We start from the raw sequence: 12309 nt of genomic DNA on the forward strand, positions 1-12309 counted from the left end.
GAGCGGCCCGCAGCCGCCGCGGCGCGGCCGGGCCGCCTCGCTTTCTGGCGGGGCAGTTTGAGTAGCTGCGTGTCCTGCGCCGACATGGCCCCTTTGCCGCCCTCCGGCTCCTTCCGTCGAGCCTCCGCTGCGGGCAGGCGAGGAGAAAACCGGGGGTGGGTTTCGTTCYGCACACGAGCGCGCGTAATCCCAGTTTGCTGAACGCAGACGTGGCCGAGAGGTGCGAGAAACCCCTGCTGCACGGCTTGGGTGGTGTCGGTGGTTTCCCTGTGTGGGGTCCAAATCGACTGGTACTTGCCCATTCCCAAAGCCGCTGTAACCTGCCTTTGAAACTCCGGTTTAACGGTGCTAGTACAGCGGGAGCTCGAGCACCGTTAACTGCCGGCAGCGATCTCCCCTCCGGAGAGCAAACTGCGGTGCTGTAGAGGGGGTAAATCGCGGCATTACCCACAGGTTTCGCAGCAGTGCGTTGGGCACCCACCCCGGGGCTGGAGGGAAGGAAAGAAGATATTAGTATAATGCTAGCGCAGACTTCCTAAGGGCAACACTGCGGTGTGTCCGAGTTCCTCTGTGCATGAGAAGAGTGAATTTAGAGTGGGTTCAGCAGAGTTGAAGACAGTCTGTTTTGTCTTAAAATAGACAAACCTGTAGGTCAGAGGAAGCAAGCCGCTCAGACTGATCCAAAGCTTGTTGAAGCTGATGGCCTGGAGGCAGCGAATGCAAATGATGACATGTACATTTGTTCCAAGAACTGCAGAAATGCCCTAGAAGGACTCGGGACTCTTCTGTTAGCTTTCCTTGAAATTCAAGAAAAGGAGGACGTCAAGGCTTTTCCATCCAGAACTCGTGCATTTACAGACTGGAGCCCAATCTCAGCTTCACTACTATATCTCCAGCATTTTTTTTCTTGAAGTTATTCAGGATTTTCTCTGGTGCCACTGAGATCAKAATTCACCCCTGGCTCTCTCAAGTCTCTAAATTTTTCCACGTCTAAGTATGTAAAGCTGCAAGGGAAATTAGTCTTGCAAATGAAAACCTTTCCCTGAAGTTGTATGGATAGTCATATTACACTAAATTACTAAATTAGTATTACACTAAATATGTCTACTTACTTAGTGCATTGCAGGTTACTTAGCTAAATATTTTAAGAGGTGAAATCATGACAAGGATTTAAGTCGTTTTCCTCTCCGTTAGATTAACAGTTACATCCCACAGTGTTATTATAAGCCCCCACACTTGTCTAGAGCTTTGTTAAATGATTTCTAATAGTTGTTTCTGTTACAACCCTGGTATAATTTTCCATGTATTATCTGTGTTAAATACAAATAAATTCACAAACAAATTACACTGCTTTGCTGATCATCCCTATCTAAGCTTCTGTTAATTTCCCTTTTGTTCTGATATTTGTCACTAGCTCAAATGCGCTGTATGTGTGAATCCTTGCTATTCCCTSCAGAGTTCTGCAAACCTCACTAGCATGTCCTTTTAATCCTGTTTTCCAAAGACAGCAGCTACACTGCAGCTTTTCTAACCCTTTCTGAATAATAAAGTTCATGTGTTGCTTGGCTCTGTTACAACTTTCCTATCTGCCTTTGCTCACTTTYATAACGAGGTGACCAGTACTGGGAACTATAGTCCCACTATAGATTCACCAGTCCTAGCTACAGAGCTGGAATAGTGCTCTATACCAGAGATCYGTTATTCCCACAGAACAACAAGGACAGAAGAAGAAGAAACAAGTTCTGACTTAGAGCAGGGCAAAACTAGATGTAAAAACTGACACAATTCTTAAGAAGAACAGTTAAGCACTCCAGAAAGCAGGCAGAGAAGTTGACAGAGAGATCAGTAGTTAGATTAAATGTCAAACTCCAGCAATTTGTTTAGGAATACTTTAATTAATCCTCTGTGATGCAGTGAGATTTACTGATCACCTAGTTAATCCCTTCACCAGATTGCTTTAAGGTAAACACAGTATAAAGTATAATATATTAATCTCCAATGGGAACCATATTCCTGGAGACCTGGAGTTAGGAACTGACTGGTATAAAGCATCTTGTGCCCCAAGAAGTAGTATTGTGATCAGTGAGGCAGGTTGTGCCATTCACAGATACTACACTACTAAATATTTAGGGCTGTGGTCACACACAGCAGCACTCAGCTTCCAATTCTGCATAGGCAGACTAGCCTGTTAGGTGTGTCCGTTCTGTATGCAGTGGGATATATCACAGGAGTGTAAGGACCAGGAAATTACCAAATTGGTTGATCAGATTGTGTTTAAAATACTCCCTGCCCTGAGATGCAGGAAGGTACTTTTCTTTATTTGAAGAGGAGGCTCAGGGAGGCTCAAAGTAATGTGTATAAATATCTGATGGGAGGTCCCTTCCAACCCCAACAATTCTGTGAATCAGTAGAAGCTTGTGTGGATATAACTTGAAACTCCATTTTCAAAAGTGATTAAAGAACTTAGGAACCTCACTGCTAAGGGAGGCATTTGACAGTTCAGACACAAGAGCAAAATTTAGGCTGTTGAGAACCCAGATACCTCATACAGAAATGTCTGCGTTCCAGAGGCACATGAATTTCTACCAGTTACCTCCTTAATTCCAGCTTCAAGGCAGGTACATAGCCACACAGTTGGTATCTTTTAGAGCTACTCTGCTCTAAAAATACTAAAATACTTGCAGGGTCAGAGGAAAGAAGAATAATTCTAAAGGCTGGTGAGAGCCCTTTCCCAAAAGACAAAGAAAACAAGCCAAGGACTGAATGAGTTCATGGCTGAGCTTTCAAACCATGTTTGTCTCCAAGGCTTAGACACTTTACAAGTTTGATCAGAGTCTGTCCATTAAGGATTCAAAGCACAGGACAGGGTTGCCCTAGCCTTCTTTATTTCAGGAGAACATCGTCATCAGGATGTCAAGAGGGAGATTCGTGTTCAGCTCCATTTGCTGCCTGAGGAATCCCAGCCTGTCTTCCCTGGGAGGCTCCGTAATCTTCCAGTGTACAGGTTATTCGGAGTAGGCAGGGGTGCAGGGAGGAAACAGTACGTGCGCCTTATGTTGAAGTTGTTCCTTTTTTTTCATTAAAAAAAATTTAAAGATTCATTGCACTAGAAGGAGAAAAGCAGCACAGGTGAGTATAGTTCTTYAGCTTACTGGTGAGGGCAGGTACCTGATCCTGAGTTTCAGCCTTCTTCCAAGAGCTGTTTGTGAATTCCAGCCAGGAAGGTAAGATATAAATGTAATGTAAAAAAGAGCAGGTGGCTCTGGAATGCAGAACTCCCCTTTTCTGAAGGAGCATCCAAACTGTGAAGCTCAAGAGATTTCTGCGCTTTTTTTTTTCTCAGAAGGTTTCTCATTTTTCTCAGCAGCGCATGCTCATCACAGATGTAACTCATAAACTGAAGCACATGGCCTTAGGCATGGATATGGAGTTCTCTATCTTGAAGGAGGAATATGAACCCAGATCTCCATACCCTGCATAACTTACGTCATTGCTGTAGTGTTGTCCAAAGCAAAGGAAGGTAGGAGAAGAACTTGTGTTYTCTTGCTTTGCTCCATGGTGCTCCATGACATGTTCTAAGAATGCTAACAAGAGCCTAAGAATCCTATTCTAAGAACCCTTACAAGGATTACCAAATTTGTAATCCTGGCAGTTTCCAGTATGAACCAGACTCATCGAGATGGCAGTGTTCTGGGGCACACGCAGAAGCTGAATATTGGATATTTGGGGTTCTTGGAGGCTGAAGACAGGTATCTTTGGACTAGGTGCTTCTAGGATTAGACAGGATCAAAGAGGATCTGTTGATTCTGTTGTTCGATTCAGGTGCTTAAATCCTGTCTCAGTCCCTCCTTCAGGCTCCTCTTTGGATTTTGGCTAGATTGTTTAATAGAGGGAAAAGTTCTAGAAATGGTTAGGCTTATTGTTATTGACTGCTGTCATTCCCCACAAATACTAGGCACTTGTTTTTGACCTAAACTGATATTTCTAGCAGTACAATTCCACTTGTCGTAAGAGCTGAATTTACTACCATTTTCTGGATCCTGTAGGTATACGAGCTCCAGCAGAAAAAGCATTTTATTAATAGAGCATGGACAGGAGCTGGTTCCGAGCTCACCCTCTGTGAGACAGAGTTGAAACACCCGCCTGTATAGCACTGGTATAGTGCTGCTGGTATAGCACTTTATAAAATCAGAAACGTACAGACAGAATTAGGCTCCCTGTATTGAAATAGTTTCTGTTACAGATTCTACATAAGAAGTTCTTGTATGATCCTAATAGCCATTGCAGCTGGGCAGACTTTACTGTGTTTATTGATCAGTGTGAACTGCTGTTATTCGTACTTTACCACACCAACTTGCTGTGCATAAAAGATAAAATCTGCTGACGATCTCTTTGCAASGGGGTGTTATAGCAAATGTGTTTAGCCACTCACCCTCCCTCACTTCTGAGCACTCAAAAATCAGAACTGCCTTCAGGTCTGTACTTGGAGAAATATCAAAAGGTGTGGAGGGAATCAGTGAAAGATATGCCTTAGCATCCCAAAGACAGGAGCTATTCATCAAGCACAGGATAATTCAACCTATGTTTTCTGAAAAAGAAATCAGGGTGAGCTTTCCTTCTCCCTTTAAAGCCAGCGGCACATTTGCTGTTAGAGCAGAGTCACACCCTGACATTACTTCATCTAGGTTTATCACAATTGTGTGGAAGTAGAAAAATCTCACACAACGGTTGAAACTGATGCCAAATAAAATAGTTACAAGGCATGAAACACAGCCAAGGAGGAATATAGGTAGAGAATAGACCAATAACAGATCCAAAATATATCACAAGAAAGGGAAGAGCAGTTTGGTAGCAGGGAGCCACCAGTCTRGAACCTCTCTTAGAAAAATAATCCGTAACTCCTGCAGCAGAGTGTTCACTGCAGGGAAAAACAGGAGGAGTGTGAAAAGGGCAGCTCTGTTCCATCAGTTCAGGGGTCACTGGCATCTGCCTGATCCCCAGCATAAGTGTACATCGCTATTCTTGTCCCCCCAAACCTGTGAGGACTTACAAGGGAACAATGGCTGATATTCAGCCCTGGCAACCAGAGGCGATGGAGGAAATGTCACAGTAGATCCAGGCTTTTCGGGGGTTTCTCAATTCCAGAACAGATCTTCAGCTGGAGCTAAACTACTCTTAGAGAGAAACAAAACTGAACAAAAGGCAGATCTGAAAAATACTCCTTGGAGAAGTATCAGGTTTGAATAAAGTCTTGCTTAAAAGTGGTAAATTAAAACAAAATGAGAAGCCAAAATTGCTTGCCTGTGGCCAACTGAAGGCTAGAATTTGGGTCACAGTGAGAACAAACCCAACTTTTYTTTCTCAGTTCTATGATTCTTAGTATGTGTTTACAAACAGCTTGAGGGAGAACAGGTTGGCCCTAGATTTGTCTTGTTCAATTTTTCTCCTTAGATAACGAATGCTTTTCCAGTGTGACTGCTGGAATAACTCTGCATTATCTCTACAACCAAGCATCTGTTTTGATAATTAGTTGGGGTCTTCCATACAAGATACAAATGATAAAGAAAATGTAAGTTAATTTATGGCAAACATGATAGTGGTACTAACTGAAAGTGGTATACTCTAAAGCTTTAGTCAGTAGCTGCATAGACCAGAACAGCTGGTTTGATGTCAGGGGGTTTTGTTTGTATTTGTACAACCAAACCCTTAGCAGACTCTCCAGTTGAAAATTACCTGTCTCCCTTCTGAGGCCTCTGAAATGCACAGCAGGATTCACCTTCCGAGCCACTGTGCCTTCAGAAGAGTGAAGGGGGAGGCTRGAAGGTCGTAGAGCTAAAATCAGTTCGTTTATGCATATCCTTTGTCCTAATTTAGCAAAATTTCCACACCCAACTATTAGACTGATTATTTCTACTCTGTGAAGGGAAAAAATTGCTGCAGGGAGTTGATGTGCATGGGCAGCTGGTTTGACCAGGATGAAAGACATGCATTATAAATGTTTTTGAAGTACATTTGACCCTCCCTCTGGGAGTTAACTAAACCTGCAGTCAGGTACCAGGCAGAATTTGCCCCCTCAAGTATCATGAGAGTAAAATTAGTAAGAAATAATAATCAAATCCACAGGTGAGACAGATGGTACTTAATTGACATCTGGGGTTTAACATTCTGTTACCACAAAATAAACTTTTGCCATACATCCCTATGAATTAAATGTGTTCCTCTATTCATAGGTAGCATCAAAAGCAAGATGTGAGGATTACAGACCCAAAGCCAAGGCTGTCAGGAATGGGCTCTCCACCAGTCAAGTGTAGAAAAACTTGCAGAAAGCAGGATGTAAAAGCCTGAGAAAAGCATATGGAAAAAGCAAGGCAGGTCTGGTTTTGCAAAGCTTTTCTCTGGTTTACTGCTGCCCAGTGAAAAGGAATTTCTCCACTGAGAGCAGGAAGCTGAAGGGTTTATATAGAGGTAAGTTGTTTTTCATGTTCAAACAAACAGCTCCAGATTAAGAAGACCTTTGACTGCCACTTCCAGAGCAAGTGTAATTTGGGGTGTCACTAGAGAGGGAACAGAAAGGCAGAGACAAAGGTCACAGTCCTAGTGCAGTCACTTGAATCAGCTGGCCAAGTTCATGTACTGCTGGATACTCAGGGAATTAATGACCAGACTAACTATGGTAATTATTTTTGAAAAAGCCTGGTTAACACAAAGAAAGTTAACTATGAGAGAAAAACAGGTTTCTGTGAAAAAGAAGCTTTAAATAAGCACCAGAAAATTGAAATAGGCAAGATGGCTTTGTGAGATTGAAAAAAAATTGATTAAAACATGGTAAAAATTGTCCCAAAATATGTACATTTATGATGACTGATCCAATATAAAAACCCAAATTAATAGCATGACAATGGGCTTTATTTAGAAACATTCTGACCTTTCCTGTATGACTCTTGTCCTGCCTTCGCATTACTTGTCATTCTCAGTCACTGTATCTTGTTTAAATGAAAAGTGTAAGTTCTCCAGGGCACAGGACTGCATCTTTTTTTCATCCGTACTGCACAACAATGCATGCAGTAGGGAGACTCTTACAACTATTGAACAGAATACAAATAAAACATATAAGCTCAAATTTTGCAACTTTACTGAATGCTTTGCAAGAAAAAAAAAGTCTCTTGTTTGGATATTAGAAGTGATTTATTCATATATGTCAAATTTAGGCAAAAAAAAACAATCAAGGAAAAGTGAAGCTCTCCTTGACAATGATATTTATTAGGTCGTGGAATGGTTCCTCAGGAGGAAGGGTGAAAGCCCCATTGCTTGGTAAGTTGAGAGCAAGGTTGGGCAAAGCCAGAGACTGCACTGCAGGGCTCAGTCCCCCACTGGCAGGAAGACAAATGAGAAGCCCTAGCAGCCTTTTCTATCTTGTTCTTCTATGATCCTTRTAAGAGAGATTGATGCTGACAGCATCCAGGTGGTGTGTCCATGACTCAGCTGTCACGTCACTGCTTACAGCTTAAAGTCAGTGAGTCAAGGAATGAAAAACAGGTGGAAGGAGGAGGAGAGCCCTCCTGAAGTATTCACCTCCAGCCATCTCTTGCTGAACGAGCAGGGCCAATTGCAGACTGCAGGGATAAGGAAGTAGGAAGGGCARTGACAGAAGGAACAGCTGGTTGTCTTACCAGACAGCAGGGCTACAAGCCATCCTCTGCGCTTTACGTGGTGCGGAAGTAAAGCCCGGTGTGAGTWAATGTCCTTCTCTGAGCCAGAAGTATCCACCCTATGAGGTAGGCCTGAGGCCTGCTGACACCTGTGAATATGGTCCTCAGGCAAAGCTGTGGATGAAGTAAATATTAAATTCATTAAGCCTAGTTCATGTTAGACAGAAAAAGGTAATATCACAGATGTCTGGCCATGCGTGTTCATCGATACAAGGATTAATATTATGAATTTGATTTCAACTGATAMCCTAAATCCTATTCTGAGAATGTGTTCTCAAGGAGCTAATGACTGTAGTAACAGACACCACTTCTCTGAAAAGCCAAGAAGTCCTAAGAAGCCAGAAGCAAGACTCTTTGGAGGCAAACTCTTAGGTTCAAGGGGGCTTCTGAAGCACTGCTTCTTGCCTGGGAAGGAATGTGACACAAAAGAAATGTGGTACAATATTTTGCCACTGTCTTAACTACAAGGCCAGCCTTTTGTATTCATAGCAGCAACAGGTCAACAATCTCAGGGTTCTCAAGGTGGTGAGTATTCCACGACTGTCCCTTCCTTTTTGCATGATCAGTGTTTAACACATGGAAATCTCTCCAGAAGTGGATGCTCCATAACTCCACTAAGCAATCTATTTCAGTGCTTCATAATCTGTGTCATCCAAAAAGCATTTCCTACTGACTGGTCTTAATTTCTCTGCCACAGTTTCCTCTGATTCCCTTTGATTCCATCTTATCCATCAAGGATAGAGAGAAGAGTTGATYTCCTTCCTCTTTGCAGTAGCCTTACTCATATTTGACAATTGTTGACTTTCTTCCCCAGACAGTCTCCCCTTCTTAAGCTGAATAACCTCAGTTCATTCCATCTTTCTTCATCGCTGGTGTTTTCTAGAGCTCTAGTCATTCTCACTGCTCTCTCTGGACTGCTCCCATAGTCTACGTCTTTTTGATTATGCAATGCTCAAAATTGGACCCAGTGCACTTTGACCAAGGCCATTTTAATTGCCTATTTCACAACATTACATCATTGTTGACTCCTGTCCAGCCCTGTAATGCCCAAATCCTTTTCTGAAGAACAGTCAGCACTCTATATTTGGGTAACYGACCATTCCTAGTGTAGTTTTTGCTTTTGAGTGGCATTCTGATTTTCTTCCCATTCAGTCTTTGATTTGTCAGTATTATTTGGAGTTCTCAGGCTCTCCTTCAGCATGCCAGCTGTCACCACCTGCTTGTAAGTTTAGTAAGTGTTCTCTGTCCTATCACTGAGGTCATTGCTGAGGATATAAATAGTATCAGACCCTTGAGAGCCTCACCTTTCATTTTGACAACAACCAGCTGACAACCTCTCTTTCCAAGTCAGTTTTGCAGCCATCCTGTAGTATTTTCAACTGACAAATCTCTAGTTCTTTATAAGAACGTGATGCATAACGGTGTTAAAAGCTTTTTAAAAATCCAATTATATGATATCCACTGGTTTGCTAAACATACAGGCCTGTTACTAGTTACAGAAGAAAATTACACTRGTGTGATGCAGCTTTCCAAAAAACATACTTTTGTAGTTTTGGTAGCTGCTGGGAACCTTATTGTGCACTGGCACTCTGTTGGGTAAAGGGCGTGTGCAAATTCAGATCTAAAAGGTGGATCCTGCACCAAGAAAATTAAGTCTAATTAATCCTAATGTTTTTCCCCAAGGAAACTGCAGCTTCTTCCACACCAGATTTCACACTGAAACATCTAGGAAAGGGAGAGTAATTCTGCAAGCCTGTTGTGTTACAAAATTTCACCACAACTTCTTTCCACAGAGTCCCAAACAAGCAGTGTCGTATTACCAGCATCTTCTAGAGTCATGTGTGAGTCTTGATTGTAACCACATTAAGCCTTGCCGAAGGCTAAAAGACATCATCTGTCTGCATTTCCCTCATTGTCTGCTCACTCACTGTCTGTTCCACCTAAGATGCAAGTCAGGCAGTTCTTCAGTTTTCAAACTTGACTGCTTCCAGTATGAAAGACACATCTTATGGTGACACAACTGCTGCAGGGTCTGCAGGAATTGTCTGAAAGCCAAGAGCTCTGTCCAAAAGAAGGAAAAATGGCAAGGGTATAGTTATGTGAAGTGAATAAATGAGAGTCATCAACTCCAAGACTGCAAGGCATGGTAGCTGAAAATGTGGCATTTTGCACTGTCTGTTCTGTGCAAAGTAAGCCAGTTTCAAAAAGTGCTAAATCATGGCATTGGCAGTGGTGAACAATGAAACTTGATCTTATTTTATGTAATTTTGATCTTCACAGGCACAAGGAAGAACGCTATCAAACTGAAGTCTTGCAGACGGATAGTCTCTACCTGCATGTTTGCAGAGCATCTGTGAGAGCAAGATGTGGGCTCTACTGTTGCTTCTGTGAACCAAATAGTAACAATTAATGTTGTTTATATGTGCAAAACTTTTGGAATTAATTTCAGTTTTGTTTTCTGTTTAAATGTATTTATAATTACTTTTGATTAGGATAAAGAAAATCATTTTCTTTTTACCAATCCACAGGATATTCAGAATATCTGGAAATGGAAACAATTTTTTGCACACCAGGTTATTAGTGTAAACTTCAACACTTCCATAGAATGTATTCAGTGAATGGGGAATGGCTGAGGCATCTGACATGACTTGATTGAACCTGGGACTTTGGAGCTGCTGAAATGGCTGGACATGCAAACTTTTCCTTTCTGTAGACAGACATGGTCTATTGTGCAGCCACGTATGTTTGCACATCATCTAGGTGTTTAGGGGCCTGTCTCAGTGCCAGAAAAAGTCCCGTGGTGGAAACATTTATTTTAAAAAAACATCTTGCCTTCTCCCATGCAGCACCTTTCTGAGATAAAGTACTTGTGAGCCTGCAGTCCACCTTGAATGGTACCTGTAGGGRGTAGGGATCTGTTCTGGCTCAGTATAGCATGTGACTCTGCAATGAGGGATGCTCACTCTCCATCTATCTCACAGCTCAATTAAATCATACTTTCTGAGGCTGCCATTCGAGCTCTCTGCTCATTTTGGTGGGGACTCCTCTGAAATGGACTCCAGTTTGCCTGAAGATGGAGCTCACTGATATAAGGAGTGGCATAACCTCACTTGAGAGGAAATGGAGTCCTCAGCCCACAGTCATCCTAGGAATTCAGCCATGCCGGTAGCCCCTCATTGTCTTACTCAACTTTGCTTTCACATTCAYGTATGTAAAACCTCTACTCCAGTCAAATCTCTGCAACTCTTGAAGCACACTCTTCCATGCCTAATATTAAACCAATTCTACTTTTTTTTAAGACAAACACTGATTAGAAAAGAGAAGGAATAGCCAGTCCAATGAGTCCGGCATCTTCATCAAGGAATGGCAGCAAGTGTATGATAGTCTATCATGCAAGGACCACTTCACTATTAGGAAGCCACAGATTAAGTTCAGGTCAGACTAGTTTTGCAGCTGAATGCAGCCCTGAGGCTCAATGCAGAGCTTCTGAACTCTATACTGCCTGAGTGGCTCCAGGCTGATTGAATCAGGAAGCAGAAACATATGCCAGTGATTTAATGGGAATGCAGGAGGCTGCTCACTTTAATATATAGCACATATGGCATGAGAGTGTTAATGGAATTTATACTGTAAAAAAAAATTATCTCCATACAAAGTATGGAATTGCTTCGGAAGATTTATGCAACAGACATAAAATCCAGTAGAAACAGTCTAACCTTTGTGAGGCTTATTAAGTTTTCTCTTTATTTATGGAAATGTCTTAATTTATGCAAGGTAAATGCCAGAAAAATGCTATAGATTTAGTCAGAACCTAGCTGTTGCTACTTATAGATTCACACGGTCATATCCTGCTCTTGTTTACATCAGGAGTAAAGTTATTTGAAGTCCCTGGGCCTGATCCAAAGTCTTTTCTGTTACTCTGGTGTATTRGGTATCAGGGCTATGGGTTGCTCAGTCAACCCCAAAATGGTGATGATAATAAGAAAAAGCTTGAAGAAAAGTATCTAAGTAACAAATAACATGAAAAAGATATTGTTTTGGGACCTGCTTAGCCTTGTTGTATACATTAAATTATATAGATGTTAAAATAATATCACTGAAAAGTCAAGAAATGCCAAAATGCAAGTGTACCCTCTCCTCTCTTCTCCTGTGCACAGACAGTGAGATATCAGGTTCYCTGAGCACAGCTAGGTGTCCAGAAGGCCCACAGGACCAAACWGGCTAGCCAGAATCTTTAGCTAGGTTGCTAAAGATACAAGACTTCAGTAACCGCATTGTCTCTCCATGYCTTGATACCCTTCAAGTCTATCAGCCAGTTTCAACCAAGCTGTGACTGTCTGTCAAAAAATTATATTATTGCAAGTGTTATGAAAAAGAGAGATGCAAATAAGTGCTTCAGTRAGAGGAGACAGACAGTCCCCAACTGTCACACTGTTTCTGGCAGGGCTAGCCAAGGAGGACACCTTCAGCTCTGGGCTAGCCAGAAGGACTGTCACAGAGATGATGGGGCTGGTAATATAGAAAGAGGGAGTAGACAGAGAGGGGAAACCCACAAATCTGTTGGAAACCTCATTTCTGTTCTTCATCATTCAACACATCT

The sequence above is a fragment of the Rhea americana genome, unplaced genomic scaffold (genome assembly GCF_003343005.1).
Source record: "Rhea americana isolate MKP2758 unplaced genomic scaffold, rheAme1 scaffold_313, whole genome shotgun sequence".
In the NCBI taxonomy this organism is placed as follows: Eukaryota; Metazoa; Chordata; class Aves; order Rheiformes; family Rheidae; genus Rhea; species Rhea americana.